Raw genomic sequence first — 20,256 nt, forward strand, 5'->3', positions numbered from 1 at the left:
CTGCCAACTCTAAACCCTATAATCCCAAAGATAATGCTATAGGCCAAATAGGCTAATGAAATATTCAGTTTGGTAAGAGTTAATTTATGTTTATTAATTTGTCATTAATGCAGTTAATGTCCATAAATATCCAAATGATATTATCTGAAAGAGAATTTGGAAGAATTAACATAAAAACAAATACTACATTTGATTAACTAAGAACAGATGTTATAGAGGTCCCAGAGTTAAATATAATAAATACTCTCTTATCATCCTGCAGAAAGCACCGGTCTTTCTTGGCCAGTTACAGGGATTTTCCAAAGGGAGCAAAGGATCTTTCCAAATATCCAACTCCACTGTCTGATTGCCACTCATTTAAAAAACATATTGAAAAATTGCTTATGATGAAAGGTTTCCCGAAGTACAAATGTCCCTTAGTCAGCATTGATGTCAGCCAGTTACGCTCAGGAACTGCTTATGGATTATCTGTTATCCACTTCTGGAATCTGGTTCCACTTTGTGTATTGAAACATGTGGCACGAGAACTTCAAAGAGTAATTTTGTTTCCTCAGAACAAGGCTAGCTGGACTGAAAATGCTGAGATAAAGACAGAATTCCTGCAGATGAGGCTGTAGGCCCGTGTTCAATACGCCAGTCTTAATGGTGCATAGAAAGCCCTCAGATCCTAAATTACAAGAGCTGAAGCATAACTTAAAGACGAGAGAGTTCAATACCCCTTTCAACAAATGAGTAAGTAAAGGTCTGGAGTTGGAATATAACTTGTCCAAAGTCGTTTCATTCGCTACTGGTAGAACGGGGCCTCGAACGTGAGCCTCCAGGCTGCAGTAGAAGAAGGCTCAAGTGCACCTAGCTCAGACACCATGCTCAAGACAAGTAGCCCCAGATAAGTGGAGGGAGGCAGTGGTGATGTAATTAACAGTTAATAGACACTGAAAACCACGTGGTGATTTGTTCTGCCTGCAGAAGGCATCTACTTATGAGTCACTAGTGGGGGAACCCAATGATTGAGGCAATTCAAGAGTAAAAGAAAGGAACTGGAGGCCTAATTCTGATTAGTGGGATGAAATTTTAATCTGGGATCTCTACATTAGAGTTACTGAGATGCTGCTTATATCATAAATAGAATGTAAGAAATAGGAAAATAGCCAACAACTTACTGATACCAAGAGGATGATCCTGCAAAAAAGAAAAAGGTTTAGATGCATAGAAAACATCATGGACTCTTTGGGCAGAGGTGGGGTGAGGATGAAACCTAGACAGAGTTTAATTTTTTGGTAGATATTGTTGTGGACCTGGGACTCGCTTTATTTTCTGAGAAAAGAGGGGCCCGATGGGAGCAGGACAAGCCAGGCTCCCCCAGCTCAGCGGCCCCAGCCCAGTCACCTCCAACGGATCACATACTCAGGGTGCACCCCTCCCCTCTGCAGGGACCTGGGCCTTCGCGGCGGGAGGGGATAGGCTACACCCTTCAGTCAAAGATCTTTCTTCTTGCTACCCAATATCCAGGTATTTTATTATTATTACTATAATCAGCAATTATACTTATTATTAGGAGACTTAAGATGAATTAAAAAGAAGGATGGTGTGGGTAGGCATGAGTGTGCAAGTGTGTGAGTGTGCAAAGGCAAGGCCTTGCCAAGGAGGAGACCAACCCAATAACCATGTCCCCTGCTGGACCCGAGTCCTGCAACCCCAGAAACACTGAGCGTATGAATAAATATTATTCTGACTTTTTAAAAAAAAGGCATTGGATTTCCTTCTTTCCCCACAGTGGCATCACACTTTTGACACTAAAATAATTTAATATCATAGGGAATTTTAATATTTAAATGGGAATGAATTTTATAAGAGTATTCAAATAAACTGGTGTCTAGAAGACAAAATTATGACACACATAAGAAGGATATAAGGACTTGGTCAACATGTTAAATAAAAAAAAAGTTATCATAAAATAAGGTTTTCATAGAAATGCTATAAACCTAAAATCTAACTAGCTGTCAGTCAATGTTTGGACTGAAGTTCAACATTTCAACATCTGGAGTTTGAACTCTAGATGTTCAAACATTCTAGATTGCTAGCTGCCGGAATACGATATATGAGAAACAGAATGGCTTTTAAAAAGGGGAATTTAATAAGTTGCTAGTTTACAGTTCTAAGGCCGAGAAAATGTCCCAATTAAAACAAGTCTATAGAAATGCCCCATCAAAGACATCCATCCAGGGAAAGATACCTTGGTTCAAGAAGGCCGATGAAGTTCAGGGTTTCTGTCTCAAGTGAGAAGGCACATGGCGAACACAGCGTCATCTGCTAGCTTTCTCTCCTGGCTTCTGGTTTCATGAAGCTCCCTGGGAGGCGTTTTCCTTCTTCAATTCCAAAGGTAGCTGGCTGGTGGACTCTCTGCTTCTTATGGCTATGTCATTCTTCTCTGCTCTCTCTGAATCTCTCTCATTCTCCAAAATGTTTCCTGTTCTATAGGATTCCAGTAAACGAATCAAGACCCATTCTTGATTGGTTGGAGACACGTCTCCACCTAATCCAGTTTAACAACCACTCTTAATTGTGTCACATCTCCAGGGAGATGATCTAATTACAGTTTCAAACATACAGTACTGAATAGGGGCTAGAAGAAACAGCTGCCTTTGCAAAATGGGATTAGGACTAAAACATGGCTTTTCTGGGGTACATACATCCTTTCAAATCAGCACAAGCATCATAACTAAGTTCATCAATGGCCAAGTAAAGTTTGGAATATAAGTTTGGAAAATTTTATGTGCCTATTGGAAATACATGAAAAAAAGGTGAAGACTTAGGATAAGTGAAAAATGATGCAAATATCATGGGAGTGTGATCTTTAAAAGAAATAACTGATATGAAAGTCATCTTTAGAAATAAAGTAACATAAAACAATGTGTTATTTTTTACTATGAGAAATGGAATAATAATCCCCCAAAGAGATCTATGCCCTAATCCCTGAAACCTGAATGTGTTACCTTATATGGCAAAAGAGACTTTATGTATATGATCAAGTTAAGGATCTTGAGCTGGGGAGATTCTCCCTGATTATCTGGGTGGATCTGATGTAATCACAAAGGTCCTTATAAGAGGGACACAGGAAGACAGAGTCGGAGGAGCAGGCAATGTGATGACAGAAACAGAAATTGGAGTGATGGGCTTTGAAGATTGTAGCCAAAAGCCAAAGAATACAGAGGCTTCTAGAAACTTGAAGAAGGCAAAGAAATGTATTCTCTCCTAAGAGCCTCTGAAAGAACCAGCCTTGCTGACAACTTGACTTTAGCCCAAAGAAAACAATTTTGTACTTCTGTCCTCTAGAATTGAAAGAAAACACTTGTGCTAAGCCACTAAGTTTGTGGTAACTTGTTACAGTAGCAATAAGAAACTAATAGAATAACTTTAAGAAAATTATTTTTGCCTTTGGATAAAAATTAAGAAGGCACAAAATATTTCAAGAAGAGTGGTTTATGTGCTTAACTTTTAAAAACGTTGTCCAGAAATGAGGATTTCTTTTAAATAGTTAATTTGAACTATTGGCTAAAAGTGAGAACTCATATGTGGTGGTTTGTGCCCAACAAAACATGTTCTTAAATCTAATCCATTCCTGTGGGTATGAACCCATTTGTTCTGGTTTGAAATGATGTATGTCCCCTAGAAAAGCCACGTTTTAATCAAAATCTCATTTCATAAAGGCAGAATAATCCCTATTCAATGCTGTATGTTTGAAACTGTAATCAGATCATCTCCCTGGAGATGTGATTTAATCAAGAGTGGTTGTTAAGCTGTATTAGGTGACATGTCTTCACCCATTTGGGTGGGTCTTGAAAAGTTTCTGGAGTCCTATAAAAAAGAGGAAACATTTTCGAGAATGAAGGAGATTTGGAGAGAGCAGAGAATGCTGCAGCACCACAAAGCAGAGAGTCCATGAGCCAGTGACCCTTGGAGATGAAGAAGGAAAATACCTCCCAGGGAGCTTCATGATACCGGAAGCCAGGAGAGAAAGCTAGTAGATGATGCCATGTCTGCCATGTGCCCTTCCAGATGACAGAGAAGCCCTGATTGTGTTCGCCATGTGCTTTCTCACTTGAGAGAGAAACCCTGAACATCATCGGCCTTCTTGAATCAAGGTATCTTTCCCTGGATGGACGCTTTTAATTGGGCATTTCTATAGACTTGTTTTAATTGGGACATTTTCTCGGTCTTAGAACTGTAAACTAGCAACTTATTAAATTCCCCTTTTTAAAAGCCATTCCATTTCTGGTGTATTGCATTCTGGCAGCTAGCAAACCAGAATACCATTATAAGTAAGATCTTTTGATAAGGTTACTGCAGTTAAGGCATGGCCCAGCCCAATGAGGATGGTTCTTAATCCTCTAGTACAGGATTTAAGAGAATAAACTTCAGACAGAAAGAAAGCCATAGGAGGCAAGAAGGTGACCCTGAAGAGAAGGGCGTGAACAGGAGATGCTGCTATGCCTTGCCATACCTAAGGATTCCAGGATCACTGTAACCAGCCCCAAATGCTACAATCTTCAGAGGGAAAGCATTGCCTTATTGATGCCTTGATTTCAACTTTCTTTTAGCCTCAAAACCGTAAGCTAATAAATTACCATTATTAAGTTGCAAATTTACAGTTCTAATACCATGAAAATGTTCAAATTAAGACAAGCTATGAAAATGTCCAAATTAAGGCAACAATAAGAGGTTACCTTCACTCAAGAATGACCACTGATGTTCAGGGTTTCTCTCTCAGCTGGTAGGGCACATGGTGAAGTCTGCTGGGTGTCTCTCCCAGCTTCTTATTTCATGGAGCTCCCCAAGTGGTGTTTGGTACTTCATCTCCAAAGGTCTCTGGCTGCATGGGCTCTCATGGCTTTAAAGCTTTTTCCAAAACGGTTCCCTCTTAAAGGGCTCCAGTAAGCACTCCCACCTTGAGTGGATGGAGACACATCTCCATGGAAACCATCTAATCAAAAGTTACCACCCACAATAGGGTAAGTCACATCTCCATGGCAACAATCAAAAAAGCTCCCACCCAACAATATTGAAAAGGATTAAAGAACATGGCTTTTCTGGGATACACACCAGATTCAAACCGGCACACCATTGTTTAAGTCAACCCATCTCATGGCATTTGCTTGAGCAGCCTAAAAAACTAAAACATCATATATATTGTAAACTTAGGGGCTTGGTAGAAGGAGCTCAGTGAATAAAATTTCGTTTTACCATATCATAAAATCATTAGGAAGGATGGAGATTTGCTGCCCTTGAACAAGCTATTCCCTTGCCTAGAATATTCTTTCAACTTCTTTTTACCAATACCAGTACCACCATCCCCCTTTTGGCCAATTCCTACCTTTCTTCCCAGTTTCAACTTAGAGTTCTCATCCACTGGGGATCCTTCTCTATTCCCCAAGTCTATATTAGTGTTTTTAATCATTCCATGTTCTAAATGTTTTTGCAGCTAGAAGGGAAAACATGTACTGCAATTGTGTAATGACTTTATCAGAATGAATGGACAATTGAATTTTTTGGTTAAACTCTTTTTAACTGTAGAATTAGAAAATGGACCAGAAAGCATTTGGCTAGTACAATACAGTTGAGCTCCAAACTCCAAATCAGTTCGGTAGAGCTGCAGAAATTGAAAAGATCTAGAATTTGGGTTTTATGTGAGACAAATGGCAACTTCCCAGAACAGATGACTTCAGAGCCACAAGCAAGGAAGTCTGTGTTTATTTTCAGTATTCCCAACAAAAGTCCTTCTTTGTCTCCCAGGATTCTACCACTGTTAGCCCTCAAGCAGTTGTTTTGGGTTGTCCATTCTACCCTGAGGGCCCAATGCAATTTAGACATAATTATGGACATTCTCTTTTTTAAAAGTTTCTCTACTTCACAGACTTATCTTGAGGCTCTAAGTTTTAAAATCACCCTTACCTCTTCTTTCATTGATACCTATCTTGATTTAGGTTCCCCCAGAGGCAGATTTGAATGCAAATAGTCCATTTGGGAGGTGATTCAAGGAAATGCTAATAGGGACATAAGGGAGTGAAACAGACTTTAAATCCCACTGAGGATCTCCAAGGAACAGTGAGAAACACACCTCAAATTTATCGCAATGGAGTTTTTCCATCAACTCCCCTTCTAACATTTGTTGAGGATTGCTTTACAGAACATGACTCTTCAGTATTTCCAACTTGCCCTGCACCAGCCCAATCTGTCCCCACGGTGAGAAGAAAGACTTCAGGCAGAGTCTCAGGGTCTGCAGTATATTTCCTAGGTGTGAGAAGGTAAAGCACCAAGGGGCACGTATGACTGTAGCGGCATCTACTACAGCCCTTTACAAACTAAGAAAAGGATATCCCCCAAAGCAAGTCCCTGGGCTTCTATTTTTATCTCTTCGTGTACATTTATCCAGAGAAGTCATTGTTATTCATCACTTTACATATCTTCTCTGTGCTGCAAATACCCAGTCTGTATTTCACATTCTGTCTACTCCAAATCCCTGGTTCCACATTCTTGGCTGTCAATTGCATAAATCCATATATACATATATATAAAAATATACCACTGACACCTTCAAAATTCCAAATCCTTTCTCATTATTATAGAAACATAATATTCTTTCCACAAATATTTGTTGAGCCCCCACTCTAATACCAGACATTGCCAAGGTACTGGGGATATGCTGGTAAACAAACTAGATTTCCTTCACAGATTTCAAAGTCTAAAGATGAATTTACATAAGGAAACAGGTGATTCAAGAGTGTGGAAAACTGTGGGGTATGGGGCAATCCATAGTTCTGAGAGATCCCCTGGAGACACATATGGCCTGGGCTTGAGGAATCAGAAACACATCTGGGAAGAAGTGAGGACTAGACCAGACCCAAAGGATAAGTAGAAGCTAATGATCCTTGTTAAGGCTATGCCCAAGACTGAGCATAGGGCCTAGAGAAGATAAACTGCCAACTAAAAATGTCTGAATGTGGTGGGAGGGGCTGGGCTCAGAGAGAGATAAAAACAGAAGACCCAAAATTTTGAGAGAAAGCACTGTGTGCTCAGGCAAAGGAAGGTTACTATGTATGGTTAGGAAAGGGATGAATCCCTAACTGAGATGATAGAAGAGAACTATTCTTCTACCTGGCGATATCTTACTCCTTTGACTGTGATGATGTGGCTCTGAAAAATTTCGCCAAACATTTTCTTTCCCAATCTCATGAGGAGAGGGAACATGCAGAGAAACTTATGAAGCTGCAGAATCAACAACATGGCTGTATCTTCCTTCAGGATATGAAGCAACCAGACTAGACGACTGGGAGAGTGGGCTGAATGCAATGGAGTTTGTAACACTTGGAAAAAAGGGTGAGTTGGTCACTGCTGAACTGCACAAACTGGCCACTGACAAAAACGATTTCCACTTGTCTGACTTTTTTGAGACACCTTACCTGAATGAGCAGGTGAAGTTCATCAAAGAATTGGGTGACTATTCATCCAACTTCTGCAATATGGGGGCCCTGGAGAAAAAAAAAAAAGAGAGAACTATTCTTTTCTGATAGAAGTGTCAATGTAAACTTTTAGTGTCCACTGTGTACTCTCTTCTGAAGCCAACATTTAGAGCAGGTAATTACTAAAAGCACTAATCTAATCTTTGGAGTAAAGAAGGATCCACAGTGGATGTAAGGTCTAAGTTGAACCCCGAGAATTGAGTAGGGACTGACCAATAGAGAGGTGGTGGAAGTAGAGTAATGCAAAAGCTGTCGGGAGAATATTCAAGGCAAGGGAACAGTTGGTTCAAGGGCAAAAGCTCAGAGTCTTGGTGCCTCCAGAGGTAACTGCAAGCAATTCAGTAGTGCTAAGAGAAAGGCAGAGCAGAAGCTGGCGGATCCTCATAATTCTTATAAGCCAGGTTAAGATATGTGGGCTTTGAGGATAATGAGAAATCAAAGGATTTTATGTTGAGTGACATCATCAGATAGAAGGAAAGGGTGAGATGGTGAGAAAATCAGGCGGGCTGGTCATCCAGACCAGATTTCTCAAAGTTAGTACTTGGGTCCTCATATTCCAAGGTCTAATTCTTGACTTCACAATTTCAGAAACTAGCTTTCATCAGCCTATGGAGAATAGATAATTCTCTGTTGGAGAGACCCACACTTAATTAATTGTATAATTTTTCCTGTGATCAGTAGATTCGTATCTATTACATGGAGCCTCTCCTCTTTTCTTTGTATCAAGGTCTAGTGCTTAGGAGATCACTTGTTAAGTTCGAATCAGAGAAAGGAGACAAGGAAAGCGTATTGAGGGGTATTTCATCCAATCTCACCCAAGCCTCTGCTTTTAAATCCTGGCTTTAATTCAGAATCACTTTTAAAAATTACTAATGCTCCTCTAATACCAATTAAATCAGAATCTCTGAGAGTAAACCCGAGTTATGTTTTGTTTTTATAAACCTTCCACATGATTATAATGTATAGCCACTGATGCAGGCTCTGGAGTGACTTAATGAGGAAACTTCTCTGGTGAGGCGATGCTCACAGCCCTGGAAGTTTAGTGTTTGCCTTTCTGGACAAGACTGGATTGACGCTGCCAAACTTCTTGTCTCTGACCCCAGGTTTTCTACCTTCTGTTGCAAACCACCTCTGTTCTGTTGATGTATGTTTTCTCTTTTTATTATAAACTATTTAAACATAGAGAAAAAACAGATAAGTGTGAACCTAACACCAAATTTTGTTAAATCTTAACATTTTAAAGATTTGCTTCAGATTTTTAAAATTACAGATATGAGTTTAAGCCACCTGAACAACTCTCTTCAATCCCATTTCCCTCCTCTTCTTAGAGATAACACTATCCTAATGTGGCATTCATCATTGGCATGTGCATTTTATACTTCTCTGAAAATTGAATGCATCCATATACAATACACGGTACAGTTTTGCACAAATGTGACTTTTATATAAATGGCTTTAGTCTCCGTGTAGCCTGAAATTTGCCACTTCGCTGAAGAGCCCGCTTTTGAGATTTATCCGTATTGATGCATGTAGCTTTAATTCAAACTTTTTCTCTGATGCACAAAATCTATAAGTTTGCATAAAATTAGCATGCATGCTACAGTTTCTCTTGCGTATATACCTGGAAGTGAAATTGTTAGTTCAGTGCATATGTGCATCTTTAACTTTGTAGATAGGGCCAAATTATTCTCGAAAATAGTTCTAATTTAGTTTCCTCCGACAGGTTGTGAAAGTTTCCTTTGTATCACATCCTCATCAATGGGTGGCATTATCTGATTTTTAAATTTTTGCCAATCTGACGGGTGTAAAATAATATCTCATTATGGTTTTAATTTGTAGTTTTTCATATATTTATTGGCTATGCAGTTTTCTCTTGTCAAGAAACAAGGACCATCGATCCTTGGTTAATCAGCAAAGAAGAAATTTATGATATTCTTCAGGGTAAAATATTTCAGAAATGCATTTATCACTGAAAATGCAGAATGAATTAAAAAGTCATTTAATCATGAATTATTACAAATTACTGAGAAGTATATGATAAACATATTGTTACATAAAAGCAGAAAGTGGGAAAATGTGTGCAATTAGATGCTTAATGAAAGAAGTTCGGAATGAAGAAATAGAAAATATTTAAGGAAAAGATTTCCTCTTTTTTATGAGCAAATTAAATTGACCTTTTGTGGTTTCTATGAAATCCATTTCATCTACCAGATAAATTCTGCCCCATATGGGTCTGATGAATTGAGAGGATGTGCACTATCATCATCACAACATAAAAATGCTTCCCAGAAATGACATGAGGTTCAATGATATTGAAATTTGGGGGAAGCTGGAACATGTATGGAATAATTCTGTTATTCCCAGAGATTTGAGGTTTGCAATAAACTTTTGGGATCACTTGAATACCCTAGAATGAGATTTTTGCCTGTTTTGCTCATTTTTTATATCCCCAGCACTTAGAATATGTTTGGCACATTCTGTATGCTCAATAAATACTTGTACAATGAATAAATAAGAAAATAAGCAAATAGATATTAACATTTAAAGTATCAGAAATGGCCTTGCCTGTGATTTCCCTGAAAGAAAAAATTTCTCCTCCAGTATTGGAACCCATGGGAACATGGCTCTTAAATTGCAACAAAAGAGAGCAGCATATGATAGTGGAGTGCAAATGTTCTCTCGCAGACCCTCCAGTCATTAATAACCCAAAGAGAGCATGAGATAAACTGAATTACACTTGATATGAATGTGGAATTTCTAGATATATTTTTCTCAAAATAAAAGTCTCTTAGGAAGACTTGCTGTGGTGAAGTAGTGACCACTGCGTTTTCAAAAGAGCTCAAGTCAACCTGGATGCTGTCAGCACAATTCTCCACCGCTGACCCCAAGCTTTGGAGAGGTAAATCCTACAGCCATCACTGATAACCATTCATTTCATCAACATTACAACAAAAACACTTAAGCCCCTTGATAAAAACTCAAAACTCTACAAGACTTTCCTCCTGTAATTCAGTAATGCTGGCAGGAAATAGTTCATAAGGCATTAAATACAGATCCAAAGAATGTTGAGACCAGGAAAAGAAAGGACTGAAAATAAGATTAGCTGTGGAAAATACACCATACTAGGAAGAAACTGGGTGATGCACTGCTTCTCGTTGAAAGTGGGAAACCAGTTTTTCCCATTAGATTGAAGTGAAAAGAAATGGGAGAATCATGCAAAACTTTTTGACAATTGAATGAATTTTTAACAGCTGAACTAACTAAACTTAGAGGGGAAAAGAGAGAGTAATGCAATGCAAAAAAAAAAAAAATCAGAATTAATGCAGTAGAAGGCAGCTATAAACTAACAATAAAACTTCTGCTCAGGATCTAAAGCAGATCCTTTGTATGGGATGATTATGGTTTTGCAGTCCCTAAAAGCTATAGTAGAGACCAGAATTCAGCCTGAGTCCCCAACATGAGGCTGTGTCTACCAGAGGGGTCTCAGTTCTCAAGGTACAAGGTACATAAACAAATCTTCATGAACTGCTGTGATGCTTACAAAACCACCAATCAGAGGTAGTGTGGCTTGTAAAGTAAAAGTTCCTCAGAGAAAACTCCATCTCCAGTCCCTCTGAAAAGTGCCATAGTTTATTACTCATTCCATTTCTTATACAAAATGTTTTGGAGGAGTAAAATTGTTAAATGTGCAATTAACATTATACAAGGGTATTATTAATTACTTGTAATTTATGGTGACTGTAAATGTTCAAAGTGTCACAAGATAAATGGTTATTAATAACATAAGTGAAAGCATACAGATACAGTGGTTCATTAATGTTTTCATGCATTATTTAATGCATGAATGAAATAAACTGTTTTCTAAAATTTGTGAAGGAAGGGAGATTTTATTTTCTTTTAATGGCTACATAACTGATAGTGGGGCTTGAAATGGCTACTAATTACCACATAAAATTATATTGGGCGGGCCACGGTGGCCCAGCAGGCAGAGTTCTCCCCTGCCATGCCAGACACCCAGGTTCCTTTCCCAGTGCCTGCACATGCAAAAAAAAAAACAAAGGAAACAAAAATTATATGTTAGCTGGCAAGAATGTTTATAGACTTTCTGGGAGATTTCTGAAAGTATTGGAAATGATAGGCTGTCTGAATTTCCTACATGCTTTCACCACTGATTTTATGTATCTTTGTCCCAAACTAACAAAAATCAAAGTGAGATTATATGGTTTTGTACTTCAGTATATTACTTCCTATTGTCCTGTGATTACAAGCCGAAGACCCTTGATGAACTTTTGTCCTTTTCATTTATTGTTATGTTTGCAAAAATATTAACTATCACTGATCTAATTCTTCTACCAGACATATGTGTGAATAGCATGATCTTAAATTGTTTTGTATTACACAATTATCTAAGACATTTGAAAGGAGACCTTTGAAAATGCTTATAAAATAAAGGAAAGGTTTTGTTGTGTTTATTGTTGCTGTCATTTTTATTGCTTTTGGACTTAGAGAAACTGCTTTTATTTTAACCTTCAAACCCTATGAACTCAAGTAAGTATACTAATTGGAGCTTTTGCAGATGTGTTAAAATTGGCTCAACTTTATGTACATTTTATGAATATTGTTATTCCTGTTACAAATAAATTTTTAGTGGGTTATTTATACTATTTGTCATATTAATTATTAATTGTACAGCTTATAGACTTTGATGACATTCAAAATTGCTTCATTTGATTGCTTTTGTTGTAATACCAATATTGAGAATAATTATTTCTAACGTCTCTGAATGCACAAATTGAACTCCAACTTACAAAAGATATTTTGCTTCCTAATAGAATACCAAATGCTCTTGGGCCTTAGAAATGCTTTTTTAAAGTCTCACATTTTCCTTCTTCTTCATAAATTTACACATATATTTAAATTACATACTATTAATCTGTATAACTTGGCATAGTATCTTTCCTCAACCCTCAAATCTTCAGTGAAAATCTTTTTTTTAAATACTGAATTGCTTGGTAAACTAGGGAAAGTAATTTCTTTTCTATGAAATTATGTTTTGGGTGTTTGGAATTCAATGTAGTACCACCAGTAAAGTAGTTCATTAAAGGTCTTGTAAAAGTGAACTCCAGGCAAGAAAGAGTGACTAAAGAACTTCTCCAGATGTCAGGGAGAAGTAGGAATACGGGCAATGACACATGACTAACCCTGTGTCTTCTTGAAGCCAAAGGATTTTTCTTAACAGAAATCTGGATAAACCTCAAGTAACAAAAACAAAGCAGCTTTTAAGAAAGGGGGGTGAAGTCTGAAAGGAGGGGGAAAGAACACCCTTTTCCACTACCTACTGGCCCCTCGCTGCCCTTTTAGCCACCTCAGGAGGCAGAGAGAGGATGTCCCAAATGACAGCAATTGGTCTCCGCTCCCGATGGCGACAGGGGTGACATTCAGGTGCCATGTACCCACCCCTGAAAATTGTGGGTGATCAAGTTTCAGTACCTTCTACACAGAGGCTCTGAAATAGGTTAAATGAGGTAAAACCCAATACACAAATCCATGAGTTTTGCAGGAAGGCGGTTTCAAATGGCAGCAAAATGTCTTTCTGCCTTGACTTCTCTGCAATGAAACAGAAAAGGTGATGAAATGGCTGGAAAGCCCCTGTAAATGTTCCCGTCCCCCACCCCCTCAGCCACCAGGCCCAACCACGGCCAGCATCACCATCAGCACCCCCACTGGTTTCAGGACTCTGAGTAGCGAATAGATGTTTGACCATTTTCATGGACAGATCGTTGATTAACATTATGCAATAGAAACATACTGAAGTACTTTTCTGTAAGGGGTGCTGGTTTTAATCCGACCACTCACTAAAATAATCAAGTAGCTAGGGAAGGGGGAGGACTAGCCAGAACCTACACGCTGATTCTACTGCTTCCATTACTGCATTGCTTCTGTTTTCCAGAGGCGAAAGGACGTTCCTCTTCATGAAACTGCTAAATGGACCTCTTTCACTACTGAGAGCCCCACACTCCACATTCCCAAGCCAGTGTGGAAACCCCCACAAGGAGCAGTTCCTCTTCTCCTTCTAGATTAACTGATCAGATTTTTTTTCCAGGATACTTCTAGGAATCAATTTTCTTTCTTTTTTTTTTTTTTTATATTTGACTTTAAGTTGCATCCAAGAGGCCCACATTCCAAGGGAAGTAATGTAAGCTGATTAGGTAATAAAACATTGCAGGAGTTTTTTTTAACTCTATTAAGAGTCACACCAAGGAAACCTTAGCAGATATTTTAAACGATATTTAAGAAGAGAAAAATCAGATCTCATGGAGAATGGTTTTCGTATCTTGTAGCTATCTGTGAGTGCCGTTATGCCCTGCACCCACTCTACACATGGATTGTTAGGCTATTCCTAACAAGAACATCAACGTTCAATGTCACAACTTGCAGATGAACTTGGTCCCAATTGTTTGATAACAACTGCCCTGTGCCTGAGTAAGGGTCCCATCCACAGCCTGTAATGTAAGGGTAACCTGAGTATGAATATGATTTTGCTTCAAGGAAGTGGGAATAGGAAGAAATAGTTAGGACACCTGGTCAATCTCCTTATAACTCTCTAGAGGTTTGAAAGTTCCTAAATTGGTAATAGTCATAGACAATACCTTTGAGTGAATCACAGACTGGGAAGCTCTTGGCTAGGCAGTTCTGGATTTCAACAACTGAGCAGCTCTTGATCCATCTGCAGTTATGACCCCTTTTACATTCTAATATTCATCATTAGTTTTTATCCTTCTCTCTAATTGTGATCACTCTCATGGAACATTTGTCAAATTAATTAGAGTTTTTTTTTTTGAAAGCCCAACTTAATTCTTGTTTGTTTTTATTTGATCGATTTTTACTCTCATTTTTAGTATCTTCTTCCTTCTACTTTCCTTGGTTTCTTTTTCTAACTTCGTCAGATGGGTGTTTTTTCAGACTTTCTTCTTTTCAATATGTTCATGTAAGACTTGTGAATTTCCTTCTAGAACCTCCTTTAACTGCATCTCACAAATTTTAATATATGACATTCCCCTTATGGTTCAATTGGAAATACCATACTAGTACACATCAGTTTCTAGTAGGATTTTTTCCCTCCTATCCATGTATAATTAAGCATGTCTAACTTAATTTTCAAACTTTTAGATTTTGTTTTTTAGCAAGTGCTGGGTCAGAGAATCGGACTCGGTTCTCCCGCATGGTGGGCGAGAACTCTATCACTGCGCTACCCTGCCCCTCCCCCTTTTTAGCTATCTTTAAGTTACTGACTTCTAGTTTAATGACATTAAGAGCAGAGAGCACACTCTGCTTGAATTCAATTGCCAAAGCTTTTTGAGACTTGCGTTATAATCTAGACTGTGATCAATTTGTGCTAATTAGCCCTGTGTACCTGAAGAAAAAGTGTGTTCTGTCTTTATCAGATACAAAGTTCCAAAGACCACTATGCCACACATTAATCGTGTTGTACAAATCTCCAATATATTTGCTAATTTTCCATCTACTTATTCTATCAGTTATTGATAGATAAATTAAAATTTCCATCGACTTGCCAACCCCCAACCAAAACCATTCCAGCCAATCATAAAGAACACCTAGGGCAATATATAAGATTTTACAAAGGTTCCATGCACTAGGGTATCTTTCCAGAAACCTACAACCTCCAGAAGGAAAAATTTGAGATCATGGTATGGTAGCCCATGACAAACTCTGGGATCTGTCCTGTAACTACTTGTTGAAGAGCACTTTGAAAACTATTGCTTCTTTATTTCTTTGCTTTGTAAATAGGTTATATTATGCAATTAAAAAAAGTTAAAAAAAAAAAAGAAAGAAAGAAAAATCGAGGACTTAACTGCTGAAGGAACTTAAGAAAGAACATCAAACTCACCCTAAAGCAAATAGAAGAAGAGAAATAACAAAGATTAAAGCAGGATTAAATGATGGGAGAACAAAAGAATAATTGAACTTACCTGGCAGGGGAGATACCGTGATCACGAAGGTGGTTTTCCCAGGGCGAGGCTTATCCATTGCACTCCGGATGTGCTGACCCCTGCGATTTCCCCAAATGTGGTAATTGGAGCTGAAGGGATACAGACTGTGCAACAGGACTAGATACAAAAACTCAAAAATGGACAGCACAATACTACCTAATTGTAATGTAATTATGTTAAAACACTGAATGAAGCTACATCTGAGCTATAGTTTTTTTGTTTGTTTGTTTATTTGGTTGGGTTTTTTTAATATATTTTTTTGTATTTTTTATTTTTATTTTTTCTCTCTATATTATCATTTTATTTCTTTTTCTGTTGCCTTGCTATTTTTTTTCTAAATCGATGCAAATGTACTAAGAAATGATGATCATACATCTATGTGATGATATTAAGAATTACTGATTGCATATGTAGAATGGAATGATTTCTAAATGTTGTGTTAGTTAATTTTTTTTAATTAATAAAAAAAAAGAACAATAGAAAGAATCAATAAAACCAAAAGTTGGTTCTTTGAGAAAATCAATAAAATTGATAGGCCACTAGCAAGGATGACAAAGGAAAAAAAGAGAGAGGATGCAAATAAACAAAATAAAAAATGAGAAAGGGATCATTACCACAGACCCTGAAGAAGTTTTTAAAAAAACTTATTCTAAAGTTACAGTAATTAAAACAGTATGGTACTGACAAAAGGATAGTTATATAGATCAATGGAATCAAATTGGCAGTTGAGGAATAAACCCTCACATCTATGTTCATTTGATTTTTGACAAAGATGACAACTCTATTTAATGGGGAAAGAATAGTCTTTTCAACAAATAGTGCTGGAAAAACTGGATCTCCATATGCAAAAGAATGAAGGTTGACACCTACTCCACACCATTTACAAAAATTAACTCAATAGTGTAATGCCTGGATACACCGTAGAGTATATTAAGCAGATAATAAAGTATTGGCAAAGTCCCTTGAAGGATGGGAGAAAAAATATGGAACTATTAAACTTTACCATCAGGGAATCCCCTGATACTGTGTCAAACTTTAAGGATACCCAAATCAATAGGCCTAGCCCTTGATCTTGAGGCTTACTCTTGTGAAGCTTATTCAGGTAATGGAGAAGCTTAGCCTACCTATAGGTATGTCTAAGAGTTACTTCTGGAGGACTTCTTTTGTTGCTCAGATGTGGCCTCATGCTCTGTAACACCAGTTCTGCAAGTGAAAGCATTGCTATCCACCCCACCATGTGGGATTTGACATCCAGAGGTGGCAGTCTTCCTGTCGGCGTGGAAGGCGACTGCCAGGTATGAGTCTGGCCCTGGCACTGTGGGATCAACAATTCCATCCTGACCAAAAGGGGAAAGGAAGTGTAACTAATAAAGTATCAGTGGCAGAGAGAGTTCAAATAGAGCCAAGAGGCTATTCTCGAGGTTGCTCTTTTTCAAGCTTCAATTAGACATTGCGACCTATCCTAACTTGCCAAATCCCAAACAGGACCATTCCAGCCAATCCTAAAGAACACCTAGAGCAATATATAAGATTCCACACAGGTTATGTGCACCAGAGTAACTTCCAGAAACCTACAACTTCCAGATGGGTCCTTGGACCAGATAAGTCCCGAAACTTAGAGGGCTCAACCTCTCCTGAACATCCAATAGCTCCATCTCCCTACCCCACATTATTGACAGTTCCTTCCAACATGAAAAAGTTAGAATGACCATAGCCCAAATACCCCTAAAGAGAGAGACAGAAAGATCAAAGGTGATGGTGGAGTTATACAGAGAAGATAGGATTTAACAAATGAATAATTACTGAATCATTAAAATTGATATCTCTTTTAGTCTCCAGTATCTTAGAGCAGCTAGGAGTAAAAACTTTAAATTGTGGAATCATAACCAATGCCAAACTCTGAAATCTTTTCTACAACTAATTGTGGTGTTGTACTTTGAAATTTATTGCTTTTTTGTATATGTTATTTTTCACAAAAACAGAAGAAAAAAGTCGATTGTGATGGTAAAAAACAAACAAACAAACATGTACTCCTCCAAGCCTCCTATATTCTGGAGCAGCTAAAGGAAAACTCTGAGAGGATGATATCGTAACCCATGGCAAACTCTGGAATCTGTCCTGTAACTACTTGTTGAACGGTGCTTTGAAAACTATTGCTTTTTTTTCTTTGCCTCGTGTATATGCTGTATTACACAATTTAAAAAGTTTTAAAAAATTAACTCAACATGGATCGAAGGCCTAAATATAAGAAAAAAAACTATACAATTCCTAGAAGAAAAGTAGGGAAGCATCTTCAGGACTTTGTGTTAGGTAATGGTTTCTTACACTTTAAAAGCACAAACAACAAAAGAAAAAAATAGATGAAAAAGATTTTGTCAAAATGTGAAACTTTTGTACCTCAAAGGACATCATCAAGAAAGTAAAAAGACAACCTACAGAATGGGAGAAAATATGTGGAAACCACATATTCAATAAAGGTTTAATATCCAGAATATATGAATAAAACAACAACAAAAAGACAATCAATCCAATTTAAAAGTGGACAAAAGACTTGAACAGACTTTTCTCCAAAGAAGACAAACAAATGGCCAAAAAGCACATGAAAAGATGTTCAACATCTTTAGTCATCAGAAAAATGCAATCAAAGCTACAATGAGGGGTGGGCAGCAGTGGCTCAGAGTTCTCGCCTGCCACGTTGGAGACCTGGGTTCGAACCCAGGCATATATCCGAAATAACTGAAAGCAAGGACTAAGAACAGGTATTTGCACACCGATGTTCATAGCAGCATTACTCACAATTTGCCCAACAGTGGACGCAAACCAAGTGTCCATTAACTGATGAATGGATAAACAGAATGCGGTATATACATTCGATGGAATAGCATTCTACAATATGAATGAACATGATGACATCACTGAGTGCAATAAGATAGTCACAAAAGGACAAATAGTGTATGATCTCATAGTCACAAAATTATTTCACTGATATGAAATAATTAGAATATGCAAATTTATAGAGTTAAACACTAGAATGCAGGTGACCAGGGACCTGGGGTTGGGGTTGGGGGAAGATAGGAAATTAATCCTTACTTGGTACAGAACTTCTGTTTGGTAACACTGGCGATGGTAGCACAACACTGTGAATATAATTAACGTCACTTAATTATATATTTGAATGTGGTTAAAAAGTAAAATTTTAGTTTGCTTATATGTTACTAGAATAAAAAAAACTTTTAAAAAGCAAAAAAAAAGTCTCCATCAGAACTTGGAATTTGTCTTTTTATTCTTGTAATTCTATCAAATGCGCCTTATACACTTTGAAGCTATGTTATTATAAGCATGTAAATTTAAAATCATTATATCACCTGAATGTATTATTCCTTTATAATTCTTATCTCCAGTAATGCTTCTGCCTTAAATTCTATTATGTCAGTAATTGCTATGACTGCACTATATTTCTTTTAGTGTATTAGCATGGTATGTATTGTTCCATTGTTTACTTTCAAATTTTCTGTATCCTCAGGTTTTCTTTTTGTTTTTTTGTGGGGAGGTGGGGTGCTTGGTCCTGGAACTGAAGCTGGGAGTATTTTTAAACAGCTTTGTTGAGATATAATTCACATACCATACAATTCACCCATTCAAAGTATACAAACTCACGGGTTTTTAGATAATTCCCTATGTGCAAATATTGCCACAGTCCATTTTAGAACAACTTCATTACCTCAAAAATAAATTCCATACCTTTTAGTTATCACCCTCCCTCCTCACCCTTCCATCCCTCCACTGCCCTCAGCCCTAAGCAGCATCTAACCTACATTCTGTCTCTCTTGAGTTCGCTTTTCTGTACTTTCATATGAATGGAATTAAATAATATGTGAACTTCTGTGACTGGCTTCTTTCACTTAGCACAATGTTTTCAAAGTTCATCCAAGTCATAGCATATATTAGTACTTTATTCCTTTGCATCGTCAAATAATAATCCATTGTAAGAATATACCACATTTAGGTCAGCCCTTCACCTATTGATGGGCATTTGAGTTGGTTTGATGCATTCATGCACAAGTTTTTGTGTGGACATATGTTTTCATTCCTCTTCCGTAGATAACTGGGAGTGGAATTAGCCATTTTTATGTCTTCTTTGGAGAAATGTCTAAGATCATTTACCCATTTTTAAATTGGGTTGTGTTTTTATTATTGAGTTGTAAGTGTCCTTTACTAATCTAGATACAATTCCTAAACAGATAAATGATTTGTAAATATTTTCTCCCATTCTGTAGGTTGTCTTTTCACTTTCTCAATGGTGTCATTGGAGCATGAAAGATTTTACTTTTGATGAAGTCCAATTTAGTTATTTTTTCTTTTGTTGCTTTGTGCTTTTGGCTTCGTGTCTAAGAATTTTTTTCTAAATTTAAGGTCATGAAGATTAACATTTATATTTCATTCTAAGAGTTTTAAAGTTTTAGCTCTTGTATTTGGGTCTTTTATCCATTTCGAGTTAATTTTTGTATATTGCGTGAGGAAAGGGTCCTACTTCATTCTTTCGCATGTGAGTAACCAGTGTATCCTTAGATTTTTCTATAGACATCTTTTAGACAATATCCATTTGGATTTTGAATAACTAGTTTAGATTAGTTTAACTGAGAAATTTGTCTTTGTTTATAGTTAAGGTAATTACTAACATTTGGGACTGTATCTCAAACTTATTTGTATTTCTATCATCCTCCCTG

General features: G+C 37.4%; 1 long non-coding RNA gene and 1 pseudogene across 1 annotated transcript; one reads left to right on the forward strand and one right to left on the reverse strand.

Annotated features, from left to right (window-relative positions):
• Positions 1 to 2,130: 2,130 nt before the first annotated feature.
• LOC143679027 (uncharacterized) lies at positions 2,131 to 13,114 on the reverse strand. The gene is made up of 3 exons (XR_013173522.1): positions 13,008 to 13,114; positions 7,458 to 7,526; positions 2,131 to 2,472 (listed from the first exon to the last, which is right to left on the reverse strand). It is a non-coding gene; the product is annotated as an uncharacterized LOC143679027 (long non-coding RNA).
• Positions 13,115 to 15,500: 2,386 nt separating this feature from the next.
• On the forward strand, positions 15,501 to 15,628 carry LOC143681974 (U1 spliceosomal RNA; annotated as a pseudogene).
• Positions 15,629 to 20,256: the final 4,628 nt, after the last annotated feature.

Source organism: Tamandua tetradactyla, chromosome 4, assembly GCF_023851605.1.
Source record: "Tamandua tetradactyla isolate mTamTet1 chromosome 4, mTamTet1.pri, whole genome shotgun sequence".
In the NCBI taxonomy this organism is placed as follows: domain Eukaryota; kingdom Metazoa; phylum Chordata; class Mammalia; order Pilosa; family Myrmecophagidae; genus Tamandua; species Tamandua tetradactyla.